A 19849-nucleotide genomic window follows, 5' to 3' on the forward strand; every position below is an offset into this window, starting at 1 on the left:
ACCACAAGGAGCATGAGGCCGAACCTCAGCAGACGACTTAAAAAACATGAACTCCTCCTCTGATCCCCAAAGATCTGATAGGATAAAAGAGTCCTATCACATTTCTATGAACCAGAAAGGAAAAAGCTCTTTGACAAAGGAAAGTGCTTTGAAGGCACTCACTAATGGTCATATTTCAGGGATGACTACTGTATCTCTGGGAGAAGGTACCTCCAAGGAAGAATAAGTATAGCATTCCCTACTGTGCTTTAGTGTGGGGTGGATCCAGAAGGTAATATGATGTGCATAGTTTTTCTAAAAAGTCACTTTTCCTGTACCTTGCATCAAAGAGTTGAAGAAACAAGCAAACAAGAGTAAAAAAACAGTGTTCCAGTGAAATGAAAGAAATGATTTCAAAATCGTTTCAATTAATAATACATTCAACTATAACTATTTGTTGTTCACAACAAAACCTAGTAGCATCCATGAAAAAAAACTAAAAAGTATTTTCAAGGGGTCACATGACATGAGGTTCCCATATGTGATCTTCAGGGTAGCTGTGCCAGAGCATGACCTACAGATAGAGTTCCGTCGGGCAAGAAATCCGTCGGAGGAGGTAATGGAGTGGACATTTGGCCATGGGCTTCTTAGAGTGAAAGGAGATAGTGTCCCAGAGAGAGGTAGCTCAATCTTCTTGCTTAACTATTGATTGCATCCTTGGTAGTAAGCTACCACTGAAAAAACACACATTGCAGCTGAGTTAAACACGTCTGTTCATTTGAATATATAAATTCCTCCACAATTGTGGATTGCCAAAGTAGTATTATTTCTAATCACAAATCTTCTGTTATCCTTTGAAATGTAATCAAACTAATACATGGAAGTTGAGTGAGATTCCATTTCAAATAAAGTGTTTGGGAAAACATAAGGGCTACAGTGATCACATCCACTGAATCAGCTAGAGATGAACACGCTCATCTGCAATTTTTCTTTTTTGCAAAAGCAATACACCACGGGGTTTGCAGTGTGGATGTAAGCTCTCTATCGGGTCAGGAGTGCAAGATACGGGCTTCTAATTACAACTCCCATAGGAACACCAGTAAAATGTATGATTTTTCCGATTCCCTGTTATATTATCATTTGTCAGAGAACTATCCCTTAGGTTTCATGAATTTCCCAGAGGTGCGGGAATAGGGCCATTTTTCAGCCAACTTGTAGTGGAACTCTTACAGCACTGATTTGTGAGGAACTGGGAATTCAATATAGTGCTAAGCCAACAGGATAATTACAGAACTTCTCCCACCTATGGCCTAGGGAAGTGTCATATTCTTACTGAAAGTAGGGGTGGGCAGAACTCCCTTAATTCAGTGTAGTGGAATCACGTGGAATTACACAGAAGCTCTGCGAGATTCCATGAAAAGAGTAATTTGCGTTTAGTTCTTTTTAGTATTGCAAAAATGCCTCCGCCTTCCAAAAAGGACGAGAGAATACATTTTATGCCACGAAATAGCACTAAATGCAACAGAACATGAATACCGGGCACAAGGAGTCACCTGAACTCGATAAATGGGCTCTTCAGGTAGGCTTTTTGCTCCAATTTACTCCTCCGATGTAGTACTATTTTCTTAGCGCAAAATGCCCCATTGCATATAAAAAGGGCACAAGAATGCATTTTGCGCTAAGAAATGGCACTAAATTTGCTCTTGAGGTAGGATTCCCCCCAACTTACTCTAGGAAAGGCGGGGCCAACATCGGCCCTGCCGCAGTTATGGCGGGGCGCACCGGCCCCACCCACCCTGGGTCCCCTGGTGACCCGGAAGTGATTGAGTCACTTCTGGGTCACAAAGGGAACAAAGGCCAGGCCGGTTAGATCCGGCCTGGCCGACGAAGGGTTAAAAGGCCGTGCAGCGCAGGAGTCGGCCTCTTTGACTCCTGCGGGCCACGGCCTGACCCTTCCAGCCTCTAGGAGGCTGTAATTATTTTTCCCACCCACCATCCCCTGAAGCAGATGATTGTTATTGTGTAATATGAAGGTTTTCACAATTGTGTTACAAGTGTTTATGGATGACAAGAGTGTCTGAATAATACTTTTTGTTCCTTAGAACTTTCTCCCGTTTTTCAGGTCATCAATCGTCGTATTTATTGCTATTCCTTGGTCAGGCGGTAAGGTCATGATTGGTGAGCAGTTAATTTAAGATCCGTAGGGGGCGGCACCATTCTTGAATGGGGTCACCCAAAGGGTCTCTCCTAGAACTCCAGGGGCAGGTACAGCCTGTTGGGTACATGGGTGCGGGGGAGGGGAGAGTAACGCTTTCTCTAGGCTGGTTGGCCACCCAGCCCGTGCACAATGACGCCAGTAAACGGGGCAGAGATGCAAGGGCCCCCTTTTAATGGAGTTAATAGGGCATACGGGGGTAACCGGGGGGCGGAAGTACCCTCACGGTAAGCGGGCCATCTGCACATGCGCACTTCGACAGAAGGGCTTGGTTAATCGGGCGTACGGGGGTAACCGGGGGAGAAGTACCCTCCTGGTAAACGGGCCCCCTGCACATGCGCACTTCAACGGAAGGGCATGGTTAGTCAGGCGTATGGGGGTAACGGGGGGGAGAAGTACCCTCCCGGTAAACGGGCCCTCTGCGCATGCGCACTCCTTCAGGAGGGCGTGATTTAGTAAGGATCTGACACCAGTTATTGACCTTGCCGTAGGCCCAAATAGGTACGCAGAAAATAAATATTGTATGTGATTGAAATGCTAGTCTCGGATAGGGAATACCTTGTACTAGAAGTATGTTAAGGTTAGCCATCTGATATCTGTATATATCAATTGTAAGCATTTTCTGCGTAGTTGTGTAAATATTGTTTATTTCAATTTCTGATTTATTTTGTATGTTTTACCAAATACGGCCGGGGGTCGAAAGATCCCCGGCCTTCCAAAGAAATCCCTCTCATGTCTTGTTATTAATGTTTGCTAACGGAAGGGTGGGGGTCCTCCGGCAGTCCCTGGCCATATACCATGCCGCATTATTCGCTTAGCACAAAATCCACCCTTGCACTAAAACATATGCAAAGATGTATTTTGCACTAAGAAATCATGCTAAATGCAGTAGAACACTACTGACGTAAGTGAGTGTCCTATCGCGCTGTCTAAATGTGCTCTCGCTGTAGGATTCGTTCACCACAAATGACTGATAATCACGTGAGCAGGAGTAATTGCATAAGTGTCAGTAATTCCGCTGCAAAGAGTAACGCGAAATTACCAAAAACTCCAGCTCAATTGAAATCGCACCGAGGCGTACTTTGCCCGGAAATAGTATTTATTTTAACCCTTACTAGAATAGTTTTGCCTACCGTCTGCATCTATATACATGTTCATAGCACATGCAGCTTTGATAGAAGAAGAAACATACTATACAATGATAATGTTGAAGATTACTACGTTCTTTCCATACTATCCCCATCGTTGTGAAGAGTTTGAAAGAATTTGTATTCAATGTATATTGTCTGAAAGTTTTTTTTTTAAATGTATGCATAATATACAAGTCCTGAAAGTGCAGTTCCACTACCAATATGCAATGTTTTGTGAGAAGGTTCTGAAAAATAGGCATCTGCAAATAATACATCCATTCTACAAAAGCTCAGCAAAATCATAACCTGTAGCAGCTGGAAGATGGATTAGAGAATATATATCAAATCATAAGGTGCATGCTAGCGGGATGAATAGTATGGAAAATGGATTGCGATCTCACTGGAGCAATGCATAATACATTGCTATTCACCGAAAGGCAGGTATTGTAGGCAACCATTTCGCATTAGACATATCGCTAAATGATTATTCATGTAAACACGTTTTTTTATTATTTAAAATGAGTCATTGAATTGTTTTGACAGCCGCATAAGACGGCTTTTCTTTAAAGCAAGCCCATGAATCTATCCAGTTCAACAGTTTATTCTGCAGAAAATAACAAGTCAGGCATTTGGGCTGCATTATTATGTGTTTTCGCTTCTTGGGAAGCATATCTTAAAGGAACGAAAGTGTTATAAATATGTCTATGAAATCCAAAAGTAAGCAAGATGAATAACAGTTAATTTTTCATGCACAGGGCACCAGACTCTTCAAGTTTGAAATGCTGTACCCAGATCACAAAATCAGGAATTTATACTTACTGTGAGTTGATTAAAAATCGTTTTAGAGCTCCAGTGAAATTACGCATCTTAAAAGTAATAGCTAGATAGATAATATTGCTAGAAAATCTAAGTGGAAAGAAGTACAACTTTTTCTAGCAGTGCCTAAAGACGAAGGCCCTCATTCAGAGCTTGGTCAGAAGGAACACAGGGGCAGATTACCAACAAATAGCAGTATTTATCGCTAAGTAGGGTTAGCGGCAATATTTTTATCACCGCGCATCATCAGTTTTTATCGTTGAGATAACTTGCTATTTGCAAGTTTTATCTCAAAAGCGATAAAAATCAGGAGAAATGCGTAAATATCGCTGAGAATACAGCGATATTCACGCATTAGAGAAGAAATGCTCCTAGCCATGTTATCCACCTCCCATTGGATAACATGGCTAAGAACTGGTCTGAGCAAGCGTTGGTTTTTGGCGATAGCGGGAATATTTCCATCGCTACGCCTGCTTTGCTAATAGGCGATATGTTATGTTATGTTAACAGTTTTTTGTAAAGCGCACGGACACCCAGGGGCTTCATGGCGCTGATCAACAGAACAGAACAACCTGATGAAAAGGTGGAGGGCTTAGGCTGATGAAAAGAGCCAGGTCTTAAGCTGTTTCCTGAATGCCAAAAGGTCGGGGCAGGAGCGCAATTCCAGTGGGAGAGAATTCCAAAGTCTGGATGCAAGAGTAGCGAACCTGCGACCGCCTTGGCGTTGTAGTTTGAAGATTGGCGTTACCAGAAGATGAAGATTAGCAGAACGAAGATTGCGGGAAGGGGCGTACCTGGGAAAAAGGATGTTAATAAATTGAGGGCTACGGACTTAGAGGGATTTAAAAACCATACTCGCTGGCCAACAGGGAGCCAGTGGAGTTGTTTCAGCAGAGGCCCAGCTGACTGCCAGCGGGGCTGTCGGTGGATTAATCTGGCAGCCTGATTCTGGGCCAGTTGAAGACGTTTGCCCAGATAGAGAGGGAGGCCCAAATAGATGGCATTGGCATAGTCCAGGTGGGATAGTACATGCGCTGTCACCACCTGGATGAGGGCCGATTGGGTCAACATCCGGCTGATCTTCCTTATTCTGCGTAACTGGTAGAAGCAGGAGGATACCACCGAGCTCACCTGGGCCTTCAATGAAAGTTCACTGTCAATGATTACTCCCAAGCTCTTAACTGAGGAAGAGGGGGTAGGCGGGAGGCCTAATTCAGGGGGCCAATAATGTGGGCCCCAGAATATTTTGCTATTGCCGTTGAGAATGATTTCTGTTTTTCCCAGATTCAATTTTAGGTGGTTCGAATCCATCCAATGACAGATGTGTAACATAGTCTCTTAGAATTCTTTAACAGAAGCTGTAGAGCCGTCCACAGTAAAAATAAGCTGTAGGTCGTCCGCATAGTTAAATGTGGAGATCTTAAGCTTCCTCGACGATTGAATGAGAGGGCCTAAATAAAGATTAAACAAAAGAGGGGATAGGGAGGACCCTTGAGGGACCCCACAAGTGATTGGGAGTTTAGTGGCAGTGAAGGGGGCCAGACGCTTGGGTGCGGTCACTGAGAAATGAATTGACCCAGCTGTATGCTGGGCCTCGGATACCAGCTTGTGCGACACGGTCGAGTAAGATGGTATGGTCGACTGTGTCAAACGCTGCAGACAAATCTAGTAGGACCAGGGCCTGAGATATTGCCTTGTCTGCGTTTGCACGAAGCGTATCCATAACAGCAGTTATGACAGCCTCCGTGGAATAAGCAGGCCGGAACCCTGCCTGATGAGGGTCCAGATGGTCAACCTGCTCAATGAAATTGGAGAGATGGCTAGTCACATGAGTTTCAAGTATCTTGGCCAGATAGGGTAGAAGAGAAATTGGTCTATTATTAGAGAGGGTCAAAGGGTCTGCTCCTGGTTTTTTTAGGAGGGGTACGACCACTGCCTCTTTGAAGGCATTGGGAACCACTCCTTGAGAAAGCGAGGCATTAAGGAAGGTCAGGAAGGGAGTAGGAATAGCCAAAAGGATTTCCTTCTGAATATACGGGGGCAGCAATCTCTAGGGGATCCAGATTTTACCCTTATGGATAAGGTACGTAGGGAATCAATATTAAGGTGTGGAAAGTGAGCAAAAGTATGAACGCTAGAGCTCGAGGAAGTACTATGCGGTTTAAGGGCGGTAGCTGGAATGCTGGCTTTTATTGCCGAGATTTTGTCCAGAAAAAATGAGTTGAGGGAATTGCAGAGGTCTTGGGTTACAATAGGTTTTGGGAAGGCTCTTTCCATATTGGATAGTTTGTTGACAACAGAGAAAACATCTTTAGATTTTTTTCTGGAGCGAGTTATTATATCAGAAAAATAGGTTGCCTTAGATTGAAGTATAGCTTCCTTATAGGCAGTACGGGCAGCTATATAGATAGTTTTAGCATAAGGGTCATAATTACTCCTCCACTTACGTTCCTTCTGGCGGGTATCGAGTTTTTTTGCCCTCAAATCCTCAGAAAACCATTTCTGGGAATCCGGGTGGCGGCTTATTTTAAATTTCTTCAGAGAGGCATGTGAGTTGCTTGCTGCTAACAGCCAGTTGGAAATTTTTGTTTCGGCCTGTCCAAGATCAGGGTTGTCAACTGGAAGTGTACTTGCTAAGCTATCCAAAAATGCTGGTTTATCAAGAGTACTCCATTTGCGGATAAAGCCTCCTGCCGTTGCACAAGACTTGCTGTCGGATGCGATGAAAATGGTGAATTTTATCAAAAAATGGTCTGACCATACGCAGGGGCTTATGGTGGGAGTGGAGATGGTAAGATTACTACTCCACACCTGATCGAGAATATGGCCCTTAACATGCGTAGCAGATGAAATGTGATGCCGAAGATTAAGGCCAGACAAAAGGTCCATGAGTTCGGAGGCTTGCGGGCCGCCCAACTCATCATTACACCAATAGTTAAAATCTCCAACCAGGAGTATTTTAGCGAAGTCGGTGACTATGGTGGCAAGCTGTTCACACAAGGACAGGGGGAAATATGCCATATATCGAGGGGGTCTGTAAACCAAGACACAAATAAGGGGGCCAAATTTAGAGTCAAGTTTTATTACCAAATGATTTACTCCCGGAAGGGTTAAGGCGGACAGGGAAGTAAAGACGTGATCTTTCTTGATAATTGCTGCTACTCCCCCACCCATCTTTCCTGGGGCCCGGTCAGCATGTAAGATGTAGTGTTGATCCGGGAGTGCTGCCAGGATGTCCGGGGAGGAATCAATGCTAAGCCAAGTCTCTGTGATAAAAAATATGTCAGGTTTATCGTCTAGAAGAAGCAAAAAAATGTCCAATTGGTGTTTAGCCAGGGAGCGGGTATTGAGATATAAAATGTGAAGTTCAAGATTGAGAGTCATGATAGGTGTGGACCTATGGCTATAACAAGAGATTGCAGGCAAGGTCTCAGGTGTGGTAGAGGAATCGCGAAGAATATGTAGCTGGCTTAGGCGACCCAGGGTGATAGGACAAAGTGAGAATCTTGCCTGGTGTAATGCTCGAAGATCCTTCGAGGAATATATGAAAATTTGGGCAGGGGGACAGGTCCCAGGGCGCGGTTGGGCGCGGACGGGCGCAGACGGGCTTGCCGGCGCGCCCGCTGCGCTCGTCCGCTGCACGTTCGGAGGGATGTGGCCATTTATGGCAATGAGGGAGGGAGGGCCGAGCAACTGGTCCGCTGGCCCTCTACCTCACCTAAGATGGCGGCCAAAGAAGCCCCAAGAGAGCACCACTAAACGTGTATTGAACAAGACAGCGATAGCGATAGCGACGTTAGCGACTGCTTTCAGTCGCTAACAGGTTGGGTAAGCCCACTTTGCATGTCATTAGCGATAAATATCGCTGACATGCAAAGCGGGCCCCAAATCGCTCACCATCGCCTAAAAGCTGTCGCTAACATCAGTTAGCGACAGCTTGCTAATAGAGCGATAGAATTATTGCCACTTAGCGGCCAAAAACGGCCGCTAAACCGGCGATATTTGCCTATCGCCACCCTTGGTAATATGCCCCACAGACGCCAAACAGCCATGACAAAAAAATACTGAATGTGGCAAAGCTCTTTGCTCAAATGTATCAATAATCCACACAGTCAAATACAAAAAATCTCAAATTGTGTGCTTCAAGGAAGAGGGCAGCCACTAATGCCCACACTTATGGACTAGATAAATCCAGTCCTACAACAAGAAACAGATTTTCCTGAGCACCACTAAACGTGTATTGACTTATATTCCAACCCGTCTTCTTTCCAGTTCGATGTTTATTTTCATGATGCTTTATAGGCTGTATGAAGAACATTGTAGCATGCCCCCAAACAGCCATGGCCGTCCTGTTTGCCATATTCATTGCTCTGTTTGAAGTAGGACGAATAACCCTGATTTTGACATCTGAACTTCCTTTAGTTACACCAGCAGAAACCTGTGATTGATGGCCTGTTCACCACTGGACTGCATGGACGTTATTTAGGGGTCGCAACTGCGACCCCTGGCTTATCCCTTGCTACCCTGGACACTGCCTTTGAGACCGTTGGCCTCAGAGGTGGTAAAATCTGTGCCTGTAACACAGGAGCGGCTCTTTCAAATGGGCGTCCTTAGGAGCTCCATTGTCCTGTTTTTCTGGCAATATTTCTATTACACTAATAGTGAATAACATTATTCACTATTAGTGTAATAACACATAGAGTATAATCAGCGGGAATATGACTATCTAACAGCTAAGGTACTTAAAAAATATTTTTAAATGTATGTTTTATGCATGCTTGCAGGTGAGTGTTTATCTGAGTGGGTGTGCGTGAATGTGTGTGTATGTTTAGGCATGTGAGTATGTGAGTCAAAGTAAAGGCCTTATAGTGTGTGATGTCCCTTCCACTACCCCAAGCATTGATGATTATTTTTGTGCAGGAGGGAAAACCTTTCTGCACCAAAACAATGACAATAGGCTATTTCATAGAAAGAGGAACATCGAGGAGAAATAAAGATATTTCTCTTCATTGAGACCTCCCTTACGCCTCCCCCGGGGAAGCGTATGTTTTTTGGTGCCGCCTCAAATGTATGATTTCTCATAAACCTGGCACAGTGTCAAAAAGCCATGGATGTTGCTGGGAACACCTCTAGCAACACCCATGCAACTCCCCTTGAAGAGGCACATATTTATACGGCCATGAAAAGCCTCGTAATGTGGCTTTACGTGTGAAAAGCCATGTAATGTGGCTTTACGTGGCCTTATAAATATGCCAGCTGCACATTGCACCACCGGAACATCAAAAAGGTGTTCCGGTGGCCAAATAGTACCGGTATGTCCTCATATATGAGGCCCATGGTGAATTGATGCCCATGCTGGACTGTTAGTCAGTGTATGCCAGAACATCGGGTTGATTGAGGGCTGTCATTCTGATATTTTGTTCCCTGTACGGGACAGTCAGGGAAAGCATGGTTCTGAATGGGAATCCATAGAAGTGACTCCCCATTTCCAGCTAGTGAGGGACATTTCTTTTTTGTTTTTCCATGACAAACTCCCACTGATTGGGCTCATTAAAGATGGAGCCCAAACAACAACGCTTTAGTCCCTTCGGCAGAGCTGCAGCAGCTCTCTGACTCTTTAGGGGTCATTAGGATCGCGTTTTTTCCGCATCCTCGGGGCCGGCGGAAGGCACCGCCGGCCCAGAGGATGCGGAAAAACCTCAGCGGACTGACCAAAGACCCACCGCCACATTAGGATGGCTGGTGGGTCCTGGTTTCCGTCCGCAGCTTTTCCGCCGCGGCTGGCTTACAACCGCGGCGGAAAAGCTCTAATATGGTGATGGTGTCTGTCAGACACCGTCCACCATATTAGGATGGCCTGTAAAGTATGCTTTTCCGCGGCGGGTTTTCCGCCGTGGAAAAACATACGGAACTTCACTGCGGGGGCCCGTTGCGGGCCCCCTAGGTGAAGGGGGGGTGGGAGGTGCACATGGGGGGTACCTATGGTACCCCCCTGCATTTGCATGCAGAAAGCGGCAGGCACCGCGCGGTGCCTGCCTCTTACTGCATGCAAATGCAATGCGTGCATTTTTAACATTGCGGCGGGTGCAGCTTGAAGCTCCACCCGCCGCAATGTTAAAAATAGAGGATGTGACCGCAACCCTTGCGGTCACATCCTAATTGCACAGGAGGGAACTCCGCATGCCATGCGGAGGTTCCCTCCTGCTCTGGGGTCGCGGACGGACGCAAGTCCGTCCGCGATCCTAATCGACCCCTTAATATGGTGATCGGACTTCCGCCAGGTCAGAGGAGAACAGGGTTAGGATGAAAATGAAAAGCAGTCCTAGCAAAACTGTTCAGACCTGCTTGTCTCCCTTACTTTTCATTGTTTGTCTATTTCTGTCCATTATCGAGCTCTCCTCTCTCTTTTCTCGCACACTGAACCCTGTTTCTCTCTCTATTGCCTGAAGCCCTACTCTCCTTCCTGCAATATATCCCAGGGAGCTTGAAAAGTGACACATGCACCAGAAGTGGTCCTGGGCTTTCACAAACAGAGGCCAATGGCTCTAGCCCCTGCCAGGGGAAGTCTCCAATGGGATAAAGGGCGAGTCAGGCCCTTGTGGGGGATATCCCTCCACAGAGCTGCTGAACCAGGGAGATGTAAAAAAAACAAAAACAAAAATAACATGCCATTATGCTGGACTCATACCGTGGGTACTGGTTCTTCTTGTTTGTGGGAGTACTGATCTACAACAACTATGCTTTTGAGGAAATGCAGACTCCATGCAGGAATTGTTTTTTTGCTGCAAAGAGTCCCATGTGCTATTTGTACCTTACAGTCCATTTCTAACTGGGCAATTATCCTGCTCTGAGCATGAAATATGGATCTCTCACAATATGTGCTAGTTCTTGCCGTCACCAAGCACTCAATATTTGTGATGTGGTTATACCACACCTGGTATTAGGAATGCATGGGATGTTAGTGCTTTCAGATAGTAGGGTTTCCACATTTTTACAAGTTGATCCCATTTAAGCAACTTTGGATTGTGAATGACATATGGAAATTGATGTTACCACATAGATTTCCATATGCAAACCACTAATTCTTGGCTTTTTCCTATCACAGGTTTGAAATGAAGGTCTGACGTTGAAACAGCAATGTAAAACTACTGTGTGGCCAAGAATACGGGATCTATGCGCCATGCTACGCTGCGCCTTACTATTGATGTCCGGATTGATGGACGAACTGAGACTCCACGTCTCTAGGTTGGTTACCTCCTCCCGTGAACTGTCGGCGCGAGATTTCTGAGCTGTGCTTGCTACTACAAGCCCTCCACTCGGACTGTAATAATATATATGTATCCTTTTGGACCATTTATGAGAATCGTCTGGTGTTCCATGTGTGAAACAAAGAAATGAAGAAGATCACACTTCGGACAATTTAAACACCACTCAAACGCCTTCCTGTTGTTTGAAGGCTTCTTTCAGTCACACTTTGAGAGGCGTGGAGCCGGTGACCATAGAATCTTTGCCTTAATTTACACTTGGTGTAACTATACGAATTGACTATACATTTTCTACAGGGCCTTTTGAACAATTTGGGGTTCTGCAATTACCTGCTACGCTACCACCTTCTGCACTTGCAATTCCAAAAATTGGACTGTGTTCTCATCCTTTCAGATTGACCGTAGTATTTCTTACTATTTGCCCTGAGGAAGCTCCCAGTGTGGGAGCGAAACGCGTTGGATGATCTTTGATGCAATTGATTCTTATCTGAAAGAACTTGATTAAATGAAGAAGAAATATTTTCATATACTTTCTGCCTTTCTGGACTTTTTAAATTGTGCACCCCCATTGCTATTTCAAATTACTGTGTGGCCAAGAATATCATTAATTGGTGGAAACACTTGTTTTAAACCCAAATCATTATTGAGAATCCATTCTCTGGGGTGTTATTTGGACTGTTTGAACCCTAAGGATGGCGAGTAAACGAAAAGGAGTAGCTGGGACATTGGATGCTTTCATTGTGAGGTCGGAGTCCCTATTGACTCATGAAATTGAACTGACAGAGCGTCGCCTGTGCATAGACCCTGTAACTTTACACTCATTCCTATCATTAGGCGGCTTTCTCCCTGAGATTGTTACACTTGAATCTCCCCACAATGTATCGCCTATGGCAGCATGTCTTACTCATTCAGACATAACATCGTCAAGCCCAGGAGCCCCTGTCACGGATGTCCCAGATGCACCAGGCATTAACACTAGAGCACGGGTGGCATGCCCTCAAAGGAGTACTAAACCAAAAATCCAACCTGCCAAAAGGAAAAGAAATGCAGGGATAACCAAGCCCAAAAATCCCAAAGATTGCCAACCTAATAATATTGTAACAAATCAGGCGGTCACCCACACCATCTCAGTGGGCACACAGACTGATGTTCTCTTTAATCCCGCCCATCCTGACATTAATGTAGGTACTGCGGGAGACGCCGCCGTTCCCTCCGCAGTATTTAAACCTATAGTAAATGCCTTAGTTGACATTAAGAAGGCAATTTACACACATTTTAATTTGTTGTGGGGGAAATTAGAATCTTTTGAACTGTGAACTAAGAACTGACTAACCTAAGGGGTAGGAATGTGAAAAAATGTTGGCAGGGGTTGACTGTTTCCTTCTTCCATACATCCCAGCTCTGCCCCTCATAACGATAATACTCCTTCTATTCCGTTCATGAATTGTAGCAATACAAATGTATTCCATGGGCGTAATCCCCACAGTGAACAAAGGGATAGGAAGGGACAGACAGGGTGTCCTCCTGGGAAATCCAGCCAATTTAATTTAAATCCAACATTAGGAAGAAGCTGCCCTACTCACCAATGCCCAAGTACCCCTGTAAGAGAGACAGGTGTAAGCAGGGACATTCCCAATTGTCTTGGGACTGCCCGCTCGAGTGAAATCACAGATTTACTAAGTCTACCCCCTGCTTCCTGCCCTTATGTGTTAGTTTTGGCTGGGGTTCCCTATTTAGCTGGGGATCAAAGGGAGTCCTGGGCAGATATGCATAACAAGTCTGTAGACTGGCTTTGCAAACATAAGGGGTTTCGCCCCTCTAATATGAACGACATCCTTATGGCCAGAAGAGTAGGGTGAGTTGGTCCTTCTGCTAAGAACATTATTGGTGATTGTGTTGTTCTCAATTTCCGCAGACCCCACATCGTTCGCCGTCTACTGAGTATTTTTGAGCAATCCCCCACACTAAATACCTGCATTAGTGTGCTCCCCCTGGGTTGTTTCTATAGGCTTTCTCCTAAATCCCTTATGGACGTCCATGCCTTGCCTCTAATAACAAATAGGTTTAATGTATTCTCAAGCTTAGATGCACAGGATTCAGCAGTAAAAGCAGCCCCATATGGAGAATCCCTCTGAAATTACTGTAACAACTGATAATGACAATGATGATCACTTTCCAATTAGAATTGACAGAGGAGTAGACCTGAACATTCTTAGTTGGAATGTAGCAGGATTACTGTCCAAGCTTGATGACCAGGATTGGCTGCGTTTAGTTAATGAACAAGGCGTTGTAATGTGTCAGGAGACGTGGGCTTTGCTTGATCTGCATATCGAGGGATTTCATTGCATCAGCATGGCGGCATCTCGTCACAAACATGGCAGACCATCAAGGGGCCTTTTTATTGGGCTTAATGTAGCAGCTGGCTGAAGTTTTAAGATACTTCCAACTAACAGCTGCAATTTCCAAATTGTACTGTTCACGAGAAGAGTTTCTTTTTATTTGGTAAATTTTTATAATAACGACTTCCATTCCATTCCTAATAAGAATTTTATCGAGTTTTTTTACTTCATCTCCAATTTAGACTACCAGCAACGCTCGGGCAATCCAATTAGGATCATTTTAGGAGGTGATTTTAATTAAAAATGTAATGATACGCACCCAGGTGCTGAGTCACACAACTTAGGTCCTTCTTTCCGCAGGGGTGCTGAGCTGGCAGTGTTTTTGAGTTCCCATAACCTGGTCAATGTTATGGATCAGTCGGGTACACCATATGTGACCAATAATTATCAGCCGACATTCAGATGCAGGGGTTATTCGTCTATAATAGATTTAGTTTTTATCTCTACCCTGATCGTGGATTACCTAATTAACGCAAAGGTTGTTACGACTATTCACCGGGGTCATAACCCTATTAATATAGCATTGAGATTGGATTCACAACCCACGCTCTTATGTGAATGCGGGGCCAGAGATTTAATGCCATCGACTGACAATCTAAGATTAACTTGGAGGGGCATTGACAATGGGGATTTGTTTAAGTCATTAGTTAAGGACAACCTGCCCTTCATTAATTTGTGTCTGTCATTCGACATCCCACATCCAGAGGTAGTCCATGCTTTTTCGAAACTCTGTCTGGTTATCAAATCAGGCTCTAGATGGATTGAAGATGAATGTTCACGGGCTAATAGGAACTTGCGTAGGGTGTTGTCAGCTAACCTAGGTGTGCCTCAGATGTGAAACTGGCCAGGTGGAAGTATAATTTGGCAGTTAATAATCGGAAGGCAGTACTTCTTAGGGACCGTTGGGAAACCCTATCGCAGGCCGCTACTGGTAAAAGGGGAAAACTATTCTGGTCTGCTGTAAGGGATCTCCGATCAATGAGGCAGTTATTAACTCTCATTAGTTGTACTATCTCTAGCCAATCTTGGGAATCCCACTTTTCTAAAATCTATGCTATTTCCCCTTTAGCGACAGACTAGTATGAATATGGGTTATTTACGAGCATTTAGATATCTCTCTCTGAAGTAGAAGAAGCTATTCAACAGAGCATCGGGAATAAGGCCCCTGGCCCACATGGGCTACCAATAGATTTTAGCAAATGGAATTCGGACTTTTGGGTACCGCTTCTTCTGAATGTTTTTAATAACCTAACGCATGCCCCTCTACCTGACACCTGGGTGAATAGTATTATCGCCCCTATATTTAAAAAGGGGGATCAGTCGCAGCCGAGCAATTACAGGCCCAGTTCTCTAATCGACAATACCCTTAACATATTGGGTAGAGTTTCAAAGGAATGCAGCATTCTAGAGCCAGTCAGGCTTCCGCAGTAAGGTTGGCACTAATGAACAATGCCTCACCCTCAGCCTTGTAATCGGGAAATACACCATCGCACGGAACTCTCCAGTCTATTTGGCCTTCATGGATCATTCCTCAGCCTTTGACTTTATTAACAGGTCAAGGCTGTGGGCTATCCTGTTGGCCTATGGTCTGGATGAGCCTCTGGTTCATTTCCTGGCATACCTCCATAAAGATCTTCAGGCACAGGTGAGGTTTGGCAGAGGTGGTGAGGTCTTAGGGTCAATCAAGGTCGGAAGGGGGGTCAGGCAGGGTTGAGTCCTGGCCCCCCTTCCTTTCATTATTTATATCAATGGATTGAATAAATCATTAGTATCCATGCCTCAAGATGTACCTACGATTAATGGGAAACCCCTCCCTGTGGTATTATATGCTGACGATGCAGTTCTTATATGCCGCACCCCTAACTCTTTGGGCACTTTAGTACAGTCTTTTGTTAAATACATGGATAGTCTGGACCTAAGAGCTAATTTTAGCAAATTATTTTGAATGTCTTGTGGCCCTCGGAGATGCCAGCTCAGTTCTATTGTTGTGGGGAGCCAGAAATTGATAAGCACCTGTAAATTTCCCTACCTTTGGGTGGTCTTTGCTGCGAACGGCTCCTGGACTGAGCATCTTACCCATTCCAGGAGTAAGTTCTCAAAGACCATCAATTCAATTTTAAGGTTCCCTCGTTTAAAGAACACAGGCACCATATTAGCTATCTTGAAATTTTTTAAATTACAATCTGTTCCAGTGGCCACCTACGGAGCTGAGATATGGGCACTGCGAACAGTGCCTGCATTCAGCTGGAAGAAAACAGACCCTGTAGGAAGCTGTTGGGCACCCAAATCTCTAGCCCGCAATATGTTTGCCACAAAGAACTACATTTAAATTATATACCTGATGTTATACGCACCTGACCAGCCTTTTTCTGGCTATCGATCGAAGAATGAGTCAGCTACTCTTACCAGAGACATTATTACTGATTGTTTGAAGTGTGATAAGGGGATGGATATCCCCTGGCTATCGGGGTATATCAGAGTTCATGCAGCATTTATAAAGGCTGTATCTTTTAAAATTCTGGCAAAGCTGAAACTCTGCACAAAAAAGACCTCAGAAGTGCTCTCTACTTGTTGTATAGCACTGAAAGAACTGCGCTGGAATCAAATAAATCTTTCATTTCCAGTTATATGTCACTGGAGCGGCCCTACCATCCACTACCAAACTACCCTGTTTTACCTATGAGTCACTGGGAAAGGAGTCTTTTATTTTGTTTGAGAGCATGGACAGTTAAATTCGCATTGTGTTGTCCTCTTGGCTACCATCTGAAACTTGATCTAGTACCTTGTCCATGTGACGGGGTGAGTGGCCAATCTACTCTTCATTTCCTGCTTTTTGTAAATATTACATTAAATACAGTAAGGGGCTTCTTTACCCTTTTTTAATAGGAGTAGGCCTATTAGTTTGGATTCTGCCTACTCAAGCATGCTTGCCTTGATCGATGAGGAGCTGGTTTTTCGTTTAAGTACATTTTTGAGAATTGCTACTAGGGCACGTAAGACAATGCTTAATCCTTGAGTTTTTGAAACATGAATGGTCAAGTCTAGAATTGTCACTTATTTACAACCCTGAGTTTGTAATATTGTGTTTTGCAATCGTAAATCCTTATTAATATGTATAGTCACTCTTCTCCTGTCATTTATAATGTTTTTACTGTTTTGTACTTTTATGGATACAATGTTTATCTGAATAAAGTTTATGAACTGAACTGAACTGAGAATCCATTCATGACGAGGGTTTGAAGAGCATACAGAATAGTGAGATGTCCTGGGACGGTGTGCACAGTCATAATGCCTACACAGTCAACAAAGTAGGAGAAACCTCACTTTGGATCTGATTGACTAGTGGATTAGCAAGACTGCCAAGAGCTATAATGCAAGTGAGAAAGATGGTACCTACCTGCCCCCCATTTGGGGTACTTAAAGACGGTGATAATAGGTCTATAGTGGATACCTCACATCTCTGGACCACAGGGCCATTACACCTGCTACGCTAGTAACTGTATGCCTTCAATTCGAGAAATAGCCTTTACCATATAGTCTTTACCATGACATGCATTTACAACAACAGCATTACCACAGATATGGCATTACCATGTATGCCATTACAACAAATATGTCTAAGTACATAGATACATTTTGTGGGGAGCATATAGGGGTTTGGGGGAAGTATTATTGTTCATTTATCTTTTTAAATACTTGGGTATTCATTTATTGATATTAATAAAAATTTTTTTTATTAAACTATATTAATAATACAAATATAATAATATTTATTGTTATCCTTAAAATAACAAAATATAATACTTGCCATTTATTTATTCTTGAAGTTATAATGAGGTATGGAATTTTCGATATACAGGAGTTTAGAGGGAAGTTACTCTAGTATTATATTTTATATAAATAAAAATGTAAATGTTCGTTTGTTCAAAATCGCAAATCTCCGAAAGTTCTTCACAGATTGCTTTGAAATTTTGACACAACGTTGGATTCGAATAGGGGGGTGCTTTTATATACACAACGTTGGACTCCAATACACGGGTTTCGAATACGCGCGTGTTTTTAATCGAAAGCCTGAACAGACACATAAAAATGTCAATGTTCCTTTGTTCAAAATCTTAAATCTACGAAAGTTCTTCACCGATTGATTTGAAATTTTGACACAACATTGGATTAGATTAAGCACGTGTTTATATACACAACGTGGGATTAGAATACGCGTGTGTCCAATAGGCACGTGTTTTTATTCGAAAGGCCGAACAGACCCTATCAATTTGGTTGCTGCGCAAAAACTACAAGGGACGCATAGAGACAATAGTCTACATATATTAGGATGGATAGTTGGTGTCAGGATGGCAGACCGGCAAATGGGTGGAGGGAGGGGTGAGGAGTTGGTTCACTTTACAACATTAGCGCGTGTTTATGTATACACGACGTTGGATTTGAATACGTGTGTGTTCAATACGAGTGTGTTTTTAGTCAAAAGGCCGAACAGACCCTATTGATTTGGTTGCTGCGCAACCACTACAAGGGACGCATAGAGACAATAGTCGACATATATTAGGATGGACAGTTGGTGTCAGGATGGCAGACCGGGAAGTGGGTGGAGGGAGGGGAGAGGAGTTGGTTCACTTTATAACATTAAGAAAGGACGCATAGAGACAATAGTCTACATATATTAGGATGAACAGTTGGTGTCAGGATGGCAGACCGGGAAGTGGGTGGAGGGAGCAGGGAGGAGTTGGTTCACTTTGCAACATTAGCGCGTGTTTATATATACACAATGTGACAATAGTCATAAAAACATATTGTGTGCCCACAAGCATTGTGAAACTAAACATATTAGAAACGTGCGCTTACTCTTTTCTTTCTCTTCCATTTAACCAGACTGAGCCACAGCAACGCGTGGCAGAGTACAGCTAGTTTTTAATAATTGAGTAGGTTTTTATTTATTAATATTAATGTAATTTTTTTAAGAGTTTGAAACATCTTGAAATAAGATTTAAAGGTATCATATAATTGAAATAGGAAGGGGAATTGTTTTAATACTCTGGCATTTATTTACATACATTTGTATTAATCCAATATATTTTATAAATGAAAAGATAAAAAAGGAAGACATTTGGTTTTAGGAATGGGATGTAAGGGATCTAGAGGAACGGAGTGGAAAAGTGTGTGAATACTGAGATTTGAACATTAATACCAGAGTATTAATTGAATCAACATTTTTTTAAACTTAAAGAATTAAATATTATGTTGTTATTAATCGAAAACAAATGATTTTAGGGACAGGATGCAAGGGATATTGTTTTATGGGGAGGGTAAGTGTATTAATATTCCGGTATTAATTTCAATATCCAAGTACTAATTAAACGACAACTTTGAAAGTTAAAAAACTTAAATATAATGTACTTATAAATCTAAGACAACTGATTTCAGGGGTGGTATGTAAGGGATATAAGGTACAGGGTGGGGAAGAATATTAATACTTCAGTATTAATTTAAATACACCAGGTACTAATTTATACAACATTTTAGGAAAGTTAAAAAAATATATATAATGTAATTAAAAATCTAAGACAAAGGGGTGGGGTAAGTGTACTCCTAACATTAACCATTTCCCTGTAGGTTGACATCAAATAATTTTCTTCATTTTAAGGGACCCAGTGTTAGGAAAGAGTTAAACTTCCCCAAAAATAGTGTTGGTCCCCAACAGTCAATTGGATGCGTCACCCCTCCGTCATCACGTTAGCACTTGCTGCACGCCAACTGATGTGGGAGGGAGACTTACTAAAACACTGACCATGACCAGATACATGGCAACGCTGGCATGCTGGTAGTGGCGACCCTCAGGTAACCCGTCAGGAGGCTGACCTTGACGCAGTGAGTACAAAAGGAGGAACCACTGGTCGACCATCTTTACTTACTGAACGCATGATAACTTATGCCCTTGTTCCTATTGCTGTTCTACATTAATAGAGTGTGACAACAGGCACCGCCTGAAAAATCTTTGTAACTTAAGTAGGTGTTCCCGAAATTTCACATACA

The sequence above is a fragment of the Lissotriton helveticus genome, chromosome 4_1 (assembly GCF_964261635.1).
Source record: "Lissotriton helveticus chromosome 4_1, aLisHel1.1, whole genome shotgun sequence".
NCBI lineage: Eukaryota > Metazoa > Chordata > Amphibia > Caudata > Salamandridae > Lissotriton > Lissotriton helveticus.